This window comes from Chiloscyllium plagiosum, unplaced genomic scaffold, assembly GCF_037043375.1.
Source record: "Chiloscyllium plagiosum isolate Xiang-an unplaced genomic scaffold, Cpla_swu_hap1 HiC_scaffold_42, whole genome shotgun sequence".
In the NCBI taxonomy this organism is placed as follows: domain Eukaryota; kingdom Metazoa; phylum Chordata; class Chondrichthyes; order Orectolobiformes; family Hemiscylliidae; genus Chiloscyllium; species Chiloscyllium plagiosum.
In genome coordinates, this window is record NW_028270180.1 from 12,944,901 (window position 1) to 12,964,185 (window position 19,285).

Here is a 19,285-nt window from a genome sequence, read left to right on the forward strand (position 1 = left end):
TGCCTTATTGTCTTCCAGACGGAAAATATGTACCCCTGCATTCTGATCTGATTCTCTGCCATGCAAGTCAGTGGGTTCATTTGCATCTTCAGTATTTGGTCAAAATTAGGGGAAGGTGACCCTCCCACAATGCATCTATCAGTGAGTGCTATGACTGGCGAGTACAGTTCCCCACAGCTTTGTGATGTCTTGCAGAAATCCCCTTGATTTACCTGCACTACCAGTTTTACAGCGGCAATTCCTCAAGACTGAGAACCTTGCTGACTTGAAAATAAAGCAAAACAACTTGGGAATGATTGCCAAGGTAATTACAGCTTCATCAAAGAGCCTGGCAGTAGACTTGATGCATGTTTTAAAAAGGTGCAAAGTCATTGAAACTGAGTGACTGGGTTGAGAAAAAGGAGGACCTTGTCATATTTCTGCAAGTTTTGAAAATCTAAATCAGCTTCCCAGGAGCGCTGACATTGAATTCTCCTTGCCAAATGTATAACTTACTACAATAAATCACCTCTCCTCAACCACTCACTGCCGTCCCACCAAAGGCAACTGCAAAATATTCCACAGACTTCTTCGTTAGGAACTGGGGCAGTTCTGAAGAAGGGTCATCCCTGATTTGAAACATTAGCTCTGTTTCTCTCTTTTCCAACATTCTCTGTGCTGGTTTCAGATTTCCAGCATCTGCAGGTTTTATTCCTCCACGGAAATCTGACATTGGATCAGCGATGGGAACCCATGCAAACATGGTTGATTGGCATTAAAAACAACTCTCATTGGTGAACCAATGCCCTCCAGGGAAGGAAATCTGCCACTCTTACCCAGTCAGGTCTGCATGTGACTTCAGACGAGCAATGTCATGGTTGACTCCTTATTGCCCTTTGAAAATGGCCATTTCAAGTGAAGGTGAGATCTTACTACCTTCTCAAAAGCAATTAGAGATGGACAATAAATGTTGACCTAGCCAGTGTCAAGTTCCATGAATGAATGACAACCAAAAACATTTACAATCATACAGCTGTACAGCTTGGAAACTGACCCTTTGGTCCAACTCATCCATGCCCATCAGATATCCTAAATTAATCTAGTCCCATTTGTCAGCATTTGTTTCCTCTAAACCCTTCCTATTCATGTACTCATCCAGATGCCTTTTCAATGTTGTAATTGTACCAGCCTCCACCACTTCCTTTGGCAGTTCATTCCACACAAACACCACCCTCTGCGTAAAAACGTTGTCCCTTAGGTCCCTTTTAAATTTTCCTCTCTCTACTTAAACATATACCCTCTAGTCTTGGACTCCCCAACCCTGGGAAAAAGACTTTGGCTATTGACGCTATCCATGTCCCTCATGTTTTTATACACGTCTATAAGGTCACCCCTTCCAAAAATAGCCCCATACTGTTCAGTCTCTCCGAATAGCTTAAACACTCCAACCTGGAAAACATCCTTGTACATCTTTTCTGAACACTTTCAAATTTTGCAACATCCTTCCTACAGCAGGGAGACCAGAATTGAATGCAGTATTCCAAAAGTGGCCTAACCAATGTCTTGCATAGTCGTAACATGACTTTCCAACTCTTATACTCAATACAGTGGCTAATAAATGCAAGCATACCAAACGCCTTCTGCACTAACCTGTCTGCATGGGACAGGCACTCTTGTTTTTGCATGTTGGAAGTATTTAACAAACAGGAACCAAGGTTAAATGTTTGCAAAGGACAGATGTTTACATTTTTCTAACTCTGGTATGGTTATACAGCATGGAAATAAACCCTTTGGTCCAACCAGTCCATGCTGAACAAAATCCCAAATTAAACGAGTTGCACCTGCCTGCACTTGGCCTATGTCCCAACAAACATTTCTTATTCATGCACTTATCCAAATGTCTTTTAAATATTGCAACTGTACCCACATTCACCACCTCCTCTGGAAGTTCATTCCACACAAGAGCCACTCTGTGTTAAAAAAGAATTTGCACCTCATGTCTTTCTCCTCTCACCTTACAAATATGCCCCCTAGTCTTAAAATCCCTATCCCTAGAGAAAAGGCACCTGTCATTTATCTAATCTGTACCCCACATGATGTTATAAGCCTCTATAAGCCAGAAATTCAGTGCACATTCAGGTCTGTTGCACTATTCAGTTAGATCATTGCTGAGCTCTACCATAACTTAAATTCACTTACCCTGGCTCTGTATCCAGCGCTAAGGGAAAAGCACTATTGATCTCAGTTTTGCGATTTTCAATTGACCACCCATCCCCAAACAAGGCAGCTTTCCATGGAATAGAATTCTAAATTTCAGTTTACTCCCACAATCTAAAGAAGTGCAGGTTAGAGTGGATTGGCCATGCTAAATTGGCCATAGTATCCAGGGGTTTGCAAGCTAGGTGGGTTAACCATCAGAAATTGAGGGGTACAGGTATGGGGTGGAGCTGGGTGGAATGCTTTTCACAGGATCAGTGAGCACTTGATGGCCGAAAGGAAGTATGAAGAAGTGCATAGAGTCCCAGCCATGACTTTAAGGTTATGCCCCCCACGTCCTGGACTCCCCTGCCGGAGGATAGGTTGCTCTTTGTATGTACACTATCTAAACCATCTATCACCTTAAAGATCTTATTAGCTCATCACATTGATATAAATGCCACTCGACACTTTTACTGCCTTTGTAAATAACTCTGTTAGTTCCAGTTCATTCTCACACTGCACCCCTCCAAGGCCAACATATCTCTCCTGGGATTGTGTGTCCAGATCTGAAAGCAATGAAAAAGAAAGACGTACTTTGATCTGGCACTTTGTGTCTCAAAGTTTCACAGCCAAATGAAGCGACATAGGTACAGGAGTAGGCCATTCACCTCCTCTAGCTTATTCCACCATTAAATGACATCATGTCCCATCTGTGGCCTACTCCATGTATCTGCTTTTGGCCAATATCCGTTAATAAACTTGCCGAACAAAAAACATTACCTTTCTCAGATTTAAAATTAACAACTGATCCAGCATCCACTGCTATTTGTGGCAGGGATTTCCAAACACCTACCTCCCTTTTTGTGTAGAAGCGTTTCTTAACATCTCTCCTGAATGGTCTGGTCCTAATTCTCAGATGATCATAGAATTCCTACAGTGTGGAAACAGGCCATTCGGCCATTAAGTGCACACTGACCCTCTGAACAGCATCCAACCCAGCGCCATACCATCCCTGTATCCCTCCATTTCTGATGGCTTACCCACCTAGCCTGCACATCTCTGGATATTATGGGCAATTTCACATGGCCAATCCACCTAACCTGCACATCTTTGGACTGTGGGAGGAAACTGGAGCACCTGAAGGGAATCCATGCAGACTCGGGGAGAATGTGCAAACTCCACAGAGAGAGTTGCCTGAGGGTGGGATCAAACCCGGGTCCCTGGTTCTGTGAGGCAGCAGTGCTAACCTCTGAGCCACCTCCCACCGCTAAGAGACGATGCCCCTTAATTCCAGAATCTTGACCAATGGAAATTGTTTATCTTTATTTACCCTACCTTTTCCTGTTCATGTCTTGAAGGTGAGATCACCCCTTAACCTTCTAAATTCTTAAGAAAAGAGTACTTTTTAAGTGTACGTACTTGAACACAAACTTTTATTCACAAGTGTAGGAAACAGCGGAGCCAATCTGTGCACAGCAAGATGCCACATAATGACCAGATAATTGCTTTCTTTTTGCATTGTTGATTGGAAGATAAACACCAGTAAGGACACCACCCTGAATTCCTCCATTCTACGATATAAGACGTCAAGCCAGGTCTTCATAAAGGGCCTAGGAATGGCATCGAGAATATGTTTCTGTGATGACTGATTTACCTAGGTGGGTGGCATAAATTCTGTTTCTAAATTTCTAAGAGATTAAAATGAGTTTGAGTTTAAATTGCGCACTGGCTATAAATCAGTGTTGGGGATGATACGATCACTTTTCATCCTCAGACCCTTAATTAACTGGATGTCTATTCAACTATTCCACAATACATTCAGACCAGCTCAATCCTCCAGTCAAATTCCTGTGGAGAGCCATGACCCCTGCCTGTGGTTTTGTTTCTGAATTTCAATTACTCAAAATTTTACCTCACATCTGCAATCATCCTGATTGCATATTAAGTGCTTATAAAACCCACTCTCATTACCAAGCCAACCACTGCTTTTGCCTTCTTCAACACTAATTTCAATCTCTTTGAAAAGGCACTTGAGGAAGTAGAGTGCAAGGGTTTAAAATCTGCTGTCATATTTAACGCCTCCCTGCCTCAGGATTATGTCCCACATCCAATTGTTTCATAACTTGTCTCATTAAATAGTACAGAATTTACACTTAATTTAGATCAATTTTCTGTTATTTAGCAATGCGCTTCCAGAGAGATATGCTGAAGTGTTCCAAAGGGGTATAATGTTAACTATTGTGATGTACTGCTGGACCAATGTTTTATGGTTAGTTGTCTGTACATAATATTACATACAGGGAGGCATGGTGGACTAGTGGTCACCAGTACTGCCTCACAGCGCCAGGGACCTTGGTTCGATTCTACCCTTGGGTGACTGTCTGTGTCAAGTTAGCACATTCTCCCTGTGGCTTTCTGCGAGGTGCTTTGGTTTCCTCCACAGTCCACAGATATGCAGGTCAGGTGGATTGGCCACATTAAATTTCTGAGGAGAAAGTGAGGTCTGCAGATGCTGGAGATCAGAGCTGAAAATGTGTTGCTGGAAAAGCGCAGCAGGTCAGGCAGCATCCAGGGAACAGGAGAATCGACGTTTCGGGCATAAGGCCCTTCTTGTTTCCTGAAGAAGGGCTTATGCCCGAAACGTCGATTCTCCTGTTCCCTGAATGCTGCCTGACCTGCTGCGCTTTTCCAGCAACACATTTTCAGCACATTAAATTTCCCCTAGTGATCAGGGATGTGCAGGCTAGGTGGGTTAGCCGTGGGAAATAACAGGGTTAGAGGTGTGGGCATGCGCCTGAGTGGGATGCTCATTGGAGAGGTCAAGGTGGGCCGAATGCCCTGCTTCTGCACTGTAGGGATTCTATGATGTGATAACGACTACCAACAATGGAGAGAAAGAGATCATTTCCATACCAGGGACTGGAATCGTAGGAATTCTGATAGCTTCTACATTCCAGAGGTAATGAGATACGATGAAGGCAGCGGAGAAACTATAACAAGTTTGAGGATTTTGAAATCGAACTTGCTGGAGTGGGAGCTAATCCTCAATAATGAGAATACAATCTCATGACTAAGCACTTTTATAGAACCAGCTGGCTAAGACCAATAAAATGTTTTCACCCCAAGTACAAAGGGAAATGTCACTTTAAGTATTCAATTGGAGGCATGTATTACATCGCTTACACTCTATAATAATAAAACAGACACTCTTAAGTTGATCATTGTGTTTGAGCTAGCAGCAATATTTGAAAGAATGATATGCACATACAGACCCTAATGGAATTGATTAATTTGCTCAGACACAAAAATAATTGCTTACTTCTCGCAAGTATCACTATCCAAACTAACTCCAGTGATGTCTGGTCATGAACACTTGTTTAATTTATTTGAACTCTGCATATTATGAGGATAAGGCTTGAAAGTTACATATCACATAATCGTCATCAGTCATTATTTGAGTTAAAACATCCTCCAGGGATTTTACATCTATTACATTAAGCTTAGAATTAACAAGGTTGAATTAAGTTGTTAAGCTATGATTTTATTATTATAAAGAGACTGTAGCATGAAAACGTATTGATGCTCTCACCTGCTCACTGGAAAACTGACAAGTGCCTATGTTGGCTCCTCTAGAAAGCCCAATAGGATCACAAGCCACTTGGGTGGCCATCAGTGGGTCTTTCAAGGCTATGGGTGGGGGTGGGGTGCAGAAATCTCTCCTGTTGAAAGTTGCTAGGCAATCAGATGAGTCAGCAGCATTTTATTTATTCATTCATTCATGGGATGAGGGTGTCACTGGCTAGGCCAGCACTTATTGTCTATCCCTAATTGCCCAGAGGGCAGTTAAGAGTCAACCACATTGCTGTGGGTCTGGAATCACGTGTAGGCAGTTTCCTTCCTGAAAGGACATTAGTGAACCAGATGGGGTTTCCCAACAATCGACAATGGGTTCATGGTCACTGTTAGTCTCTTAATTCCAACTTTTTGTTGAATTCCGTTGGCGAGATTCGCACCCGGGTGCCCAGAACCTGGGTCTCTGGATTAACAGTCCAGCCAGAATACCACGAGACCATCGCCTCCCAGCTCTTTGAGAGGGCAAAGCTGCTGGGGAAACCATGGCTATTAGAGGTCAAAGGTCAGATTGTTTCAGTGACTAGCCCGTCAATTGGCAGCAAGGGGGAGGAGATAGTGTTCAGTGGGCCAGCACATCCTCTGTTCCCTCTAATCCCCCACCTGCCATTTCCAATGTCACCTTCCTCACTCAGGCACCGAGTGTGTTTGAACGAGAAACAGTCCCCTCTCCAGGGGAGCTCAAGCAGACCATAATGTTTTATCAGGTCTGAAGAAGCTGGACTCGAAACATTAACTCTCTCTCCACCAATGCTGCCAAACCTGCTGAGTTCCTGCAGCAACTTCTGTTTCTGTACAGTGTTTAGCACTAAGTTCCCAGACTTGCTCGCTTTTGGGTTAATACTAGATGCATCAGGCTGAAGTCCTTAAGTGGTCAGTCCTGCTGGACCTTCCTGCTCTGACTTAGTCCTGCTTGAAGGAGGAAGGTGGTAGAGTTCAGGCATGACCCATCCCAGCTAATCACGTACCTTTCGACACACCACAAGAGGGCCCATTAGATTCCATCCACTGTGGCTGGTTCTACCATATTGACATAATTCTCTGGGGTTTTGCTCTCTTTTGTGACTTACATCTTCAGACTATATCCATCTGACGTTTGGCTGTGCATTATTTTAAGGGAGGTAATTTGCTGTTCTTTTATGGTGAGTAATGTATTATGTGCAACTTAAGTGGCTTGATTTATAATACAGGTCCATTCCAAGACTGGATCACCTAACCTGGACAGGAGTGTGGTTTTTGAGTCAGTGTTGGCATCTAATAGGATCATCATACCCAATAGTTAAAGGTAACAAGGCAAACAGCTGTTGTGAACTGATTAGTTATCCGTTTTAAAATGTGTTGTGGAGCCTCACTTGTGATAGAGGAGAAAGTGAGGACTGCAGATGCTGGAGTTCAGAGCTGAAAATGTGTTGCTGGAAAAGCGCAGCAGGTCAGGCAGCATCCAAGGAGCAGGAGAATCGACTTTTCAGGCATGAGCCCTTCTTCAGGAATGAGGAAAGTGTGTCCAGCAGGCTAAGATAAAAGGTAGGGAGGAGGGACTTGGTGGAGGGGCGTTGGAAATGCGATAGGTGGAAGGAGGTCAAGGTGAGGGTAATAGGCCGGAGTGGGGGTGGGGGTGGAGAGGTCAGGAAGAAGATTGCAGGTTAGAAAGGTGGTGCTGAGTTCGAGGGATTTGACTGAGACAAGGTGGGGGGAGGGGAAATGAGGAAACTGGAGAAATCTGAGTTCATCCCTTGTGTTTGGAGGGTTCCTAGGCGGAAGATGAGGCTCTCTTCCTCCAACCGTCGTGTTGCCATGGTCTGGCGATGGAGTCGTCCAAGCACCTACATGTCCTTGGTGGAGTGGGAGGGGGAGTTGAAGTGTTGAGCCACGGGGTGGTTGGGTTGGTTAGTCCGGGTGTCCCAGAGGTGTTCTCTGAAACGTTCCGCAAGTAGGCACCTGTCTCCCCAATATAGAGGAGGCCACATCGGGTGCAGCGGAGTCACGGTGGTAGGTGAGGACCAGTGGGATTCTGTCCTGGCGGCGGTTGGAGGGGCAATACCGTACAACCCAGATGGCCTCCTTCTTCAAAGACCGCAATTTCCCCCCAGATGTGATCGACGATCCCCTCCACTGCATCTCCTCCACTTCCCACTCCTCCGCCTTGAGCCCCGCCCCTCCAACCGCCACCAGGACAGAACCCCACTGGTCCTCACCTACCACCCCACCAACCTCCATATACAGCGTATCATCTGCCGTCATTTCCGCCACCTCCAAACGGACCCCACCACCAGGGATATATTTCCCTCCCCTCCCTTATCAGTGTTCCGAAAAGACCACTCCCTCCATGATTCCCTTGTCAGGTCCACAACCCCCACCAACTAAACCTCCACTCCCGGCACCTTTCCCTGCAACCGCAAGAAATGCAAAACTTGCGCCCACACCTCCCCCCTTACTTCTCTCCAAGGCCCCAAGGGATCCTTCCTTATCGGCCACAAATTCATCTGCACCTCCACACACATAATTTATTGCATCCGCTGCACCCGATGTGGCCTCCTCTATATTGGGGAAACAGGCCGCCTACTTGCGGAACGTTTCAGAGAACACCTCTGGGACACCCGGACTAACCAACCCAACCACCCCGTGGCTCAATACTTCAACTCCCCCTCCACTCCACCAAGGGCATGCAGGTCCTTGGACTCCTCCATTGCCAGACCATAGCAACATGATGGTTGGAGGAAGAATGCCTCATCTTCTGCCTAGGAACCCTCCAACCACAAGGGATGAACTCAGATTTCTCCAGTTTCCTCATTTCCCCTCCCCCACCTTGTCTCAGTCAAATCCCTTGAACTCAGCACCGCCTTCCTAACCTGCAATCTTCTTCCTGACCTCTCCGCCCCCACCCCCACTCTGGCCTATCACCCTCACCTTGACCTCCTTCCACCTATCGCATTTCCAACGCCCCTCCCCCAAGTCCCTCCTCCCTACCTTTTATCTTAGCCTGCTGGACACACTTTCCTGAAGAAGGGCTCATGCCCGAAACATCAATTCTCCTGCTCCTTGGATGCTGCCTGACCTGCTGCGCTTTTCCAGCAACACATTTTCACCTCACTTGTGATATACTTGTAGTGTTTCGACCTCTGAGCCAAGAGACCTGGGTTCAAGTCCTACCTGCTCCAGAGGTGTGTAATAACATCTCTGAACAGATTGATTAGAAAAGTAAGTTAACTTAAAAAAATTAACATGTTTCGGGTTCTTGTGACACAGTAATAGTGTCCCTATCTCTGGGCCAGGAGACCTGGGTTCAAGTCCCATCTGCTCTAAAAGTGTATCATAACATCTCTGAACAGATTGATTAAAATATCTAATAAAATGTCTTGGGTTCATGTGATACAGTGATAGTGTCCTTACCTCTGATCCAGGATGTCCAGGTTCAAGTCCCTCCTGCTCCAGAGATGTGTAATACCATTTCTGAATAGTTGACTGGGAAGTATCTAAAATATTTGGGAGTACTCTTGTGGTGGTGTCCCTAACCCTGAGCCAGGAGGGTTGGATTCAAGACCCATCTGCTCCAACGGTGTGAGCAGCTGGATAGGAAAATATCCATGACTTGAACCCAGAGTTCTATATGTCCCAGTTCCTTCATACTTTAATGGAAGTTATACATTGGGATGAAAGCTACCTGTAGATCATCCAGCTTGATCAAAGACAATGAGACTAGGCTCCTGGATATTTCATTAGCTGCATTTGAACAGCAGGGCAGGAACAAGAAACAATAGATTTCGGGGCAACAGCTGAGAGATATTGTCTCTCTATTTTTGTCTCTCTCAACCTTGAAGTTAGTGCTTGTTGAAAAAAGCACTTGGGACCTTTTCCATTCACATAAGATCAAAACTAATCATTTGGCCTCAAGTTTAAAAGCTTAAGGATTTTAAGAACTTTAAACTACAATTTAACTTCCCATCTGTAGCTAACATTTTATCTTTCCTTGTAAGCTTATTAGTTGTGTTATTGCATGTGTTTGAACATTTTAAAATATTTTCTTGGGGTCAGTAGGTAATTGAATGTTTCTTTCCTTCACTCAAGGAAACCTTGTAACTTGACTCCATCATCTTGATCCAGTTATATTCTTCGAGTCATACAGCACAGAAACAGACCATTTGCTCCAACCTGTCCATGATAAACATATTTCCAAACTAAACTAGTCCCACACAACTATTCATAGCCCAGATCCTTCCAAACCTTTCCTATTCATGTACTTATCCAAATGTTTTTTAACTGTTGCAATAGTACCCACATCCACCACTTCCTCAGGAAGTTCATTCCTCACACAAACCACCCTCTGTGTAAAAAAATTGCCTTTGTGTAGAAAGACCTCTCTTCTCACCTTAAAGATGTGCCCCCTAGCCTTGAAATCCCCCACCCTATGGAAAAGACAACTACCATTAACTCTATCTATACCCCTCATTATTTTATAAACTTCTATAAGGTCGCCTCTCAACCTCCGATGCTCCAGAGAGAAAAGTCCCAGCTTATCCAGCCTTTGTTATAACTCAAATCCTCCAATCCCGGCAACATCATGGTAAATCTCTTCTGAACCCACTCCAGCTTGATAATATTCTTCCTATCATTGGGTGACCAGAACTGGACACAGTACATTTTAATCAAATTATGATTACTGCATGCTAATTAAAAATGTTAAAATGTTTTGTGTGACTGACTGAGAAGGGAGGGTGGCTGGGGTTGAAGAGAGCAGAGCTGATTACGCCTCCTCCGCTGGTTTGTAACACATGACAATTTCAGCTTGTCTAAAACCATCACAAATCGATTCGGTCATGAGGTCCTATTAAATCACATTGGCTCAGTGGCTAGCACTGCTGCCTCACAGCACTAGGGACCCGGGTTTGATTCCACCCTCAGGTGACTGTCTGTGTGGAGTTGCACATTCTCCCCGTGTCTGTGTGGGTTTCCTTAGGTGCTCCGGTTCCCTCCCACAGTCCAAAGATGTGCAGGTCAGGTGAATTGGCCATGCTAAGTTGCCCATAGTGTTCAGGGATGTGTAGGCTAGGTGCATTAGTCAGGGGTAAATGTAGACTAATAGGGTAGGGGAACGGGTCTGTTTGGATTACTCTTTGGTGTGTCGGTGTGGACTTGTTAGGCCAAATGACCTGTTTCCACACTGTAAAGATTCTATGATTCTATGAAAATTCCTCACTGACTGCTGGAAAACTGCTTCCTTTCTCGTGAAGATGAAGGTCAGAAAATGGCAGTACGCCACAAGTTGTGCTCTGTTAAAGGTCTTTAAAGAGACTGGCATTTATGCAGCACCTTATCACATCTTTGAGAAATGTCGCTGGCTCATTTGATAAATGGCTTTGCAACAGGGTGACTGCAGCTGTGCAGGTGAACATAAGAACACAGTACGGTAATTCACCTTATCAGTACTGAACTTTTTTTGTCATTTTACCAGCACGCACATTCAAGGGTTTGGTGAACAACCCAAAGTGACTGCTGCAGCTTGCAACATAATCCAGGTCCCTAAATCAACTGAAATAAATACCCAGGTTTGACATTGTTAAAGACAATACTCTGTGATTTTTGTTTTATCATCAATACTGAGAAATCACAGTAGCTTTAATTTTTTTGCCATCGCATCCATCATGTTGGTATGAAGTCACCTACTTGGGTTACTTGCTTGGCTTTGCAATTCTTGATTCAATGTAATTGAATGAACATTTACAAAGTGCACACACCATAGCACTAGTAGTCCTAACCTTTCAGAGTTCATAAGAAAGAGGAAAATGCTCAGCTAACGAAGCTGAAGGGTTCAATACAAACCAAGTAAATGTTACATTGAATCTCCAATGAATTTTCTGAATGTCAGAGAAACCATGTGAAGTATCCTTATTAATCACGGCTACTTTGAGTGTAGCAGCACGGTAAATTGCTCCACCATGTTCGGCTGGCCTTGTGAGCATTTCATTTTAAAAGCTTCTGATTTTCTAAACTAAATATCCCATCTGAGGCAAAGTAATGGATTCTGACTTACTGTTGATAACCTCTGATGACCAGGCCCGTTCCTTAAGAATCTGTACGGAAACATATTAACAAAACGTTGTCTGCTTCCAGAAGTGAAGTTAAGCAGTTGGATACACCTAATGCAGAACCACAGTCAATAGGTCCCAATCTGCATTTATATAGCACCTATAAAACAGTAAACTGGCCCAATATGCTTCAAAGAGACGTTAATATGCAAGATTTTATATCAAACTACATGAATTCTGAGGAAGAATTGCATCAGACTCAAAACATTACCTTTGCTTCTCTCTCTAAAGCAGATGTGTTGAGTTTCTCTACCACTGTTTTTATGTTGGGGGAGATATTTAGGACAAGCTTGGGAGATTTTAACATCTATCTTAAAGAAGGAAGGGAACTTGATTTAGGGAGCACATTTCAGAACCCTGAAAGCCATGACAAATGAAAGAATGAAATAGTGTAAATAAAATCAGGGAGACTGGGATTGAAGGAGTGCAGCAATTGTGAAGGATTATAAGATCTAGGAATGTTACAGAGGGGCAAAGCATGCTAAATGCGAGAAAACATTTCTTCTTAACCAATTATATTTCATATCCCAGCAGTTCAGAAATGGAAAGTATTGAACAGGTTGGGCCTTATATAAAAGTGGGAGTTCCCACTTCTTTAAAAAAAGCATGCACAGGATGTGAGTGTTAGGCCCAGCATTTGGTGCCCAGAGTCAGCGCACCTCTGCCCTCGAACCCCACCCCTCCAATCACAACAAGGACAGAATCCCCCAGTCTTCACCTTCCACCCCACCAACCTCCGCATAAATCGTATCATCCGCCGACATTTCCACCACCTACAAATGGACCCCACCACTAGGGATATATTTCCCTCCCCACTCTTAACCGCTTTCCGTAAAGACCGTTCCCTCCGCAAATACTGTGTCAGGTCTACGCCCTCCCCAACAACCCACTCTCCCCTCTTGGCACTTTCCCCTTCCACCGCAAGAATTACAAAACCTGTGCCAACACCTCCCCACTCACCTCCATCCAAGGCCCCAAAGGAGCCTTCCACATCCATCAGAGTTTCACCTACACATCCAACCAAGTCATTTATTTTATCTGTTGCTCCCGAGGCGGGTTTCCTCTACATTGGGGAGACTGGATGCCTTCTCGCAGAGTGCTTTAGAGAACATCTCTGGGACACTTGCGCCAATCAACTCCATCGCCCCATGGCTGAACATTTCAATTTCCCCTCCCACTCTGCTGAGGACATGCAGGTCCTGGGCCTCCTTCATTGCCACCCCCTCACCACCTGATGCCTGGAGGAAGAATGCCTCATCTTCCGCCTCAGAACACATCAACCCCAGGGCATCAATATGGACTTTACCAGTTTCTTCATTTCCCCTCCCCCCACCTTACCTCATTTCCAACCTTCCAGCTCAGCGCCATCCTCATGACCCGTCCCACCTGTCAATCTTCCTTCCCACCTATCAACTCCACCCTGGCTGTTGACCTATCACCTTTACCCCCACCTCCATCCACCTATTGCACTCTCAGCTACATTCTCCCCAGCCCCATACCCCTCCCATTTATGTCTCCACTCCCGAGGTTCCCAACCTCATTCCTGATGAAGGGCTCTGGCCCGAAACATCGATTCTCCTGCTCCTCGGATGCTGCCTGACCTGCTGTCCTCTTCCAGCGACACACTCTCGACTCTGATCTCCAGCATCTGCAGTACTCACTTTCTCCTCAATGATGTTGTTGTTAGTTGGAATGACAGATTTCCTTCCTGAAAGGCCATTAGTCAGCCAGATGGACATTTCCTGACAATCAACAATGGTTTCATAATTATCATTAGACTCTTAGTTCCAGGTTACTATTTTTAATATTGTATTCAAATTGCACTGTCTGCTATCGCACAATTCAAACCCAGGTTCCCAGCACATTACCTGGGTCTCCAAATGAATAGTCGAGTGATAATACCACTAAGCCATCACCTCCCTCTATCACACATGGCCAGAGCCTGTATGTGAGTAAATTTAATGCTGCCAGAGTACAGTCAGTTGCCATGTAAGACATTGGTTCATTAATATAATTGAAATATAGAAATCTCTCTCTCAATTAGAGTCACAATTGATGATCATTATTTTCAGGCAACTGCATCCCAAATTCTTCACTTAAGAATATAAGGACTTAAGAAATAGGGGCAGGTTATCCCCTTCAAATCTACCTCATCATTCAATAGGATCATGACTTATCTTTTATCTCAACCTGAATTTTCCAACATTATTCTCATATCACTTCATCCTTTAGCGTTCAAACATTCTGCAATAAAACCCAATCTCTTCAGCTGCTCCCATCCTTTAAGGAGGCCCAATCCTCCTTTACCAGTTTTTATTGTTCTGTTCTCCTGACATATCTATGCTGTAGGTGTTATATAAGCGCATGCTGTTGTTCAATGAGACCATAAGATCGGGAGCAGAAGTAGTCCATTCAGGTGCTCCCTGCTTCAGTTGTTGTTGAAATAGCTCACAGAATTCCTACAGTGTGGAACCAGGATATTGAGTCCACACTGTCCCTCCAAAGAACATCCCATCCAGGCCCACACCCTATATTTCCCCATGGCTAATTCACCTCGCCTGTACATCACTGGACACAACAGGCAATTTGACACGGCCAATTCACCTAACCGGCACATCTTTGGACTGGGTGAGGAAACCAGACCATCCAGAAGGAACTCACACAGATACAAGGGGAATGTACAAACTCCTCACAGACGTTCACCTGAGGCTGGAATTGAACCTGGGTCTATTACTGCTGCAAGGCAGCAGTGCTAACCACTGTGTCACCCACAGTTCAAGGAGGTAGCTCACCAACACCTTCTCAAGGGTAACTAGGAATGGGCAAAAAATGCTGGCCCAGCCAGCGACACCCACATCCCACAAATGAATAATCAAGAAAAAACTAAATTTCTCTCCAAATTTAGATGACTCAGTAATTTGTTAAATCTGCACTATTTCCAAGGGTTAGACTGGACTCATTTTTCAAAAGAACTTTGCAACTGTTTTCCACCCTCATGCAGAATAGAGTTTCTTTACCCTGTCCCAGATATTAACAGTTGAATTTTTCACAAAGTTGCCATGGATGGTGTACTCAGCAACAAAAAAATGTGACAGCCCACAGAGATTGCTCATTTAGATTGATTACTTACGCAGCGTAAATGGCTCGAAGGATGTGTTTGCAGAGTCTCACCCTTCTCTCACTTCATCCCGAAGGACCATTGTGGTTACTTATTTGCCTCTGTCATTAAGTCAGAACAACACTTTCTAATTCTCTCCCAAGCTATGTTGGCAGTGAGCACCATTTATAAATCCATCTGCCAGAAGACATACTCTTAACCTTTCTATATTTATTACATCAAATGTTTGAGGGAATTGCTGTTGAGCTGTAAGATCAGCCATTGAATTGCAAGGTAAGCTGGAGGGCCAAATGGCCTATTCCTAACCAGATTTCCTTTTATGAAGCTTTCTTCCTAGGTCAGACACTTTGACTGGTGCAATAGCTGGTGCATGTAAGCAATTGATAGTGCCACCAGTCTGACATTTTCACCTCGTTGCCACCCCCCCCCCCCCCCCCCACCCCCCTTCTTATTTTGGAAGATGCTGATTCAAACAGGGACTGTCTTCCATAGATTTCCATTGGGGCTTTTCCACTTTTTAAGCTTGATGACAATTTTCATGGATGGGTCAATAGCAGGTCCTGGAATAACAGCCAAGTTTCATCCATATCCTGTTAATGTCCAATGATTCAAATTTTCCAACAAGCTTCACTGTTTGGCGAGAAGGAAAGGCAAATCCATCCTATTTAGTAATGCCAGCTCCACATTATCAATTCCACTCCATCAGTTCATTAAGCTTTAGGATTTCCATCAGTTGGTGAGGAAAATCTAAAATCCCAATGCATGAGTAATTGTGTATTGAAAGGATAACATGTAGGAGACTGTCAGCAGGTCAGGCAGCATCTGTGGAGCCAAGAGTTAACATTACAGCAGAGCTAATTGTGCTATAATCCGACACTTGGAAGTATCTAGAGTCATAGCAGAAGACGTTACTCTCTGTATGGCAGTGCTAATGTGCTGTGCAGATGTGCTTCCACTCAGAATGGCTTTCATGAGAATTTGCTGATTTCACATTTATAACATGGTGGTGGTGGTTAGACATTTTGGCAACAACTCAGGGTAATAGTGAAATGAATGAATATCACCATAGTGAGAGGGAGACAACAGGTAGTAAGTTTTTTTCAGAAGGTCACCATGCCTCCAACAAAGAGTGATGTTGGGAAGACAGGACTTTCTTAGTAACCTCAGCTGGTTTAGGAATTGAGCCCATCTATGTTACTCTGCACCACAAACCAAATGTAAGCTAATTCATCCCAGAGACAGTGCAGATGCAGTGAGCAGTGAGGAAAACTTACTATATAAGGCCATAAGATGTAAGAGCAGAATTACACCATTCAACCCATTGAATCTGATCTACAAGTCAATCATGGCTGATATATCTCTCCATTTTCCTGCATTTTCCCCATAATGTTTGATCCCCTTGCTAATCAGCAACATATTATGTGGATTGCATGGTGACACAGTGGTTAGTACTGTCACTTAGCAGTGCCAGGGATCCGGGTTCCATTCCAGCCTTCGGTGACTGTCTGTGTGGAGTTTGCATGTCCTCCTCATGTCTGCACGGGTTTCCTCCAGGTGCTGCTGTTTTCTCCGACAGTCCAAAGGTGGGCAGGCTCGCTTCCAGCATGCCGTGGCTCAATGGTTAGCACTATTGCCTCACAGTGCTAAGTATCTGGGTTCAATTCCATCCTTGAGCACCCTGTATGGAGTTTGCATGTTCATTCCATGTCTCTGTGGGTTAAACAGGCCAATGAACTTTTAGCTGAACTGAGCTGTTCACCACCAATGGTTTAATTTGGAATTAGTTTGTGTTTTCCTCCTGGATTTCCAGGAAAGAGAAGTAAATGCAAAACATTATTTAAATGTTTCCAAATTTTGAAGTGACTAAGTGGATAGAGTTCTTATTCCATTTCTGTTGCACTCTAAGAAGCTTTCTTACAGGAGTTAATTTACCAGGGATTTAATTTTCTCTCAGGTGGATGCAAAGAAAACTCACTATATCATTTGGAGATGAGCCATAGAGTTTGACCTCAGCATCCTGACCAATATTGATCAATCAACCTAAACCAGTTGGACAGATTACTTCGTCAAATCAAGTATAATTTTAAACGGAGTACAGGAACAGGGAGTGGAGGAAATAGCTACGTAAATCTTTGGAAGTGACAGACAAGCTTGGAAGGGTATGAAAAAAATCAGATGGTATCCTTGGCTTTATCAATGAGGAATAGAGAACAAAAGCCATACAAATTATGCTAAACTTTAGCACAGAATTGGCAGGGCTCTTGTGGTACAGTGGTAGTGTCCCTACCTCTGAGCCTAGTATAGGCCTTGGCTCACATACCATCCACTCTAGAGTTGTGCCAGAACCAAACATGAAAACCTATAAAACAGTGGTTTGATTGTATTGCATTCAAACTGTGGGGGAGGTTAGTGTCCTTTTGGTAAGGTCGCTGGACTGGTATTATAAACCTCAAATCGGACAGACACTGGTCATGGCAACTGGTTAATATTAGATTGACTTAAATGAAAATCTGAGTCGGTAATGGAATCCACGTTGATTGCTGTAGAAAACCATCTGGTTTGCCTATGTCTTTTAGGGAAGAAAGTCTGCCATCTGTACCTGATCTGACTTACAGCTGACCCTCAGACCCTCAGAACAGCACAGTGGCTCAGCGGTCAGCAATACGGTCTCACAGCACCAGGGACCCGGGTTCAATTCCAGCTTCAGATGACTATCTGAGTGGGGTTTGGACATTCTCCTTGTGTCGTGTGCAGGTTTGCTCTGGTTTCCTCCCACAGTTCAAAGATGCACAAGTTGATGGGCAATTCACCCATCAACTTCAGGGATGTGTAGATGTGTGGACTAGATGCGTTAGTCAGGGGCAAATGTTGCGTAATAGGTTAGGGGAATGGGTCTGGGTGAGATGCTCTGCGGAGGGTCAGTGTGGACTTGTTGGACCAAATGGCCTGTTTCCACACTGTAAGGATTCTATGTGTTTGCCTCCTAACTAAAATGGCAGAGTAAGGTGCTTTGATCAAGGGCAAATAGCAATAGGCAACACGTTCTGGTTTGGCCAGCAATGCCTACATCCCAGAAACAAATAAAAGAGAAACTTGCAGGTACCACACTGTTGAAAGAATGCCAAGGTCTTGGAGAGGATGCCAAGTTTGGTATTAGTTTGGTGCCATGGATGAGGGACTTCAGTTATGTAGAGAGCATGAGTTTGCTCTCCATGGAGCAAGAGCATTTGATAACTTTTCTTAAGCCATGATTAGTTTGGATAAACTAAGGGTGAAAAGTGTTTAGTGACAGATGACAGCAAGGGTTTAAAGCAATTGGAAAAAGAGCCACAGGCAACACCAATGACCATTTTGTTTCCAGAGTGAATTGTGATTTGGAAAGCACTGCCGGAAGTAGATATTTTTAAATGAACCTGTTCTGATATAGTTATTGTATATGGGATTTGAACCCAGATCTCTTAACTCAGGACATTATCAATGCACCACAAGAAGCCATTAAATGGTTGACATCTGGACAGTAGCATTCCAAGTCAAATATAGAAATATATGAAGGGGAAAAAAAATGCAGGACCTAGTGGAAAAAGTCTCCAACGAAGAATTAGCAGGTGCAGAATGGATTGAACAGCCTCCTCCTTCACAATATTGCTCTCTAATTCTTTGAGTTCTGAAGAAGGGTCACTGGACTCAAAACGTTAACTCTGCATTTCCTCTCAACTGATATTGCCACACCTGCTGAGTTTCGCCAGCAGTTTTTGTCTCTGATTTATCTCATTGCTGTTCGTGGCACTTTACTCTTCACGCTTTGCTCTATTGGCCACCCTTGGTTACACAGCATCCAGGCAACGTGAAAGGTCCATTTCTGCCTCTGTTATTGTTGTGCCAGCATCACAGGCAAATAACTGTATACTGATGGCAATTCCATGGATAGGACTTGCAAGACAAGGCATGAGGTGTGGAGATGATCATCCTCATCATGTAAACGTTGAATTGGAAACAACCTAAGGGTAGGTCTTGAAGATTTCAAGCGTTGGGACTGTGGACTATTTCCTTTGCCATCTGTTCCACTGTGACAATAAAGATTGTTGATACACCAGCCTTTGAGTACAAAGAAACAGGAAAATTTCCAGCTCCTTAAACATTATCGTTACAAATGGCTGGCATGGTGGTTCAGTGGTTAGCACTGCTGCTTCACAGCACCAGGGACCTGCATTTGATTCCATCGTTAGGTGACTGTCTGTGTGGAGTTTGTGCATTCTCCCTGTGTCTGCGTGGGTTT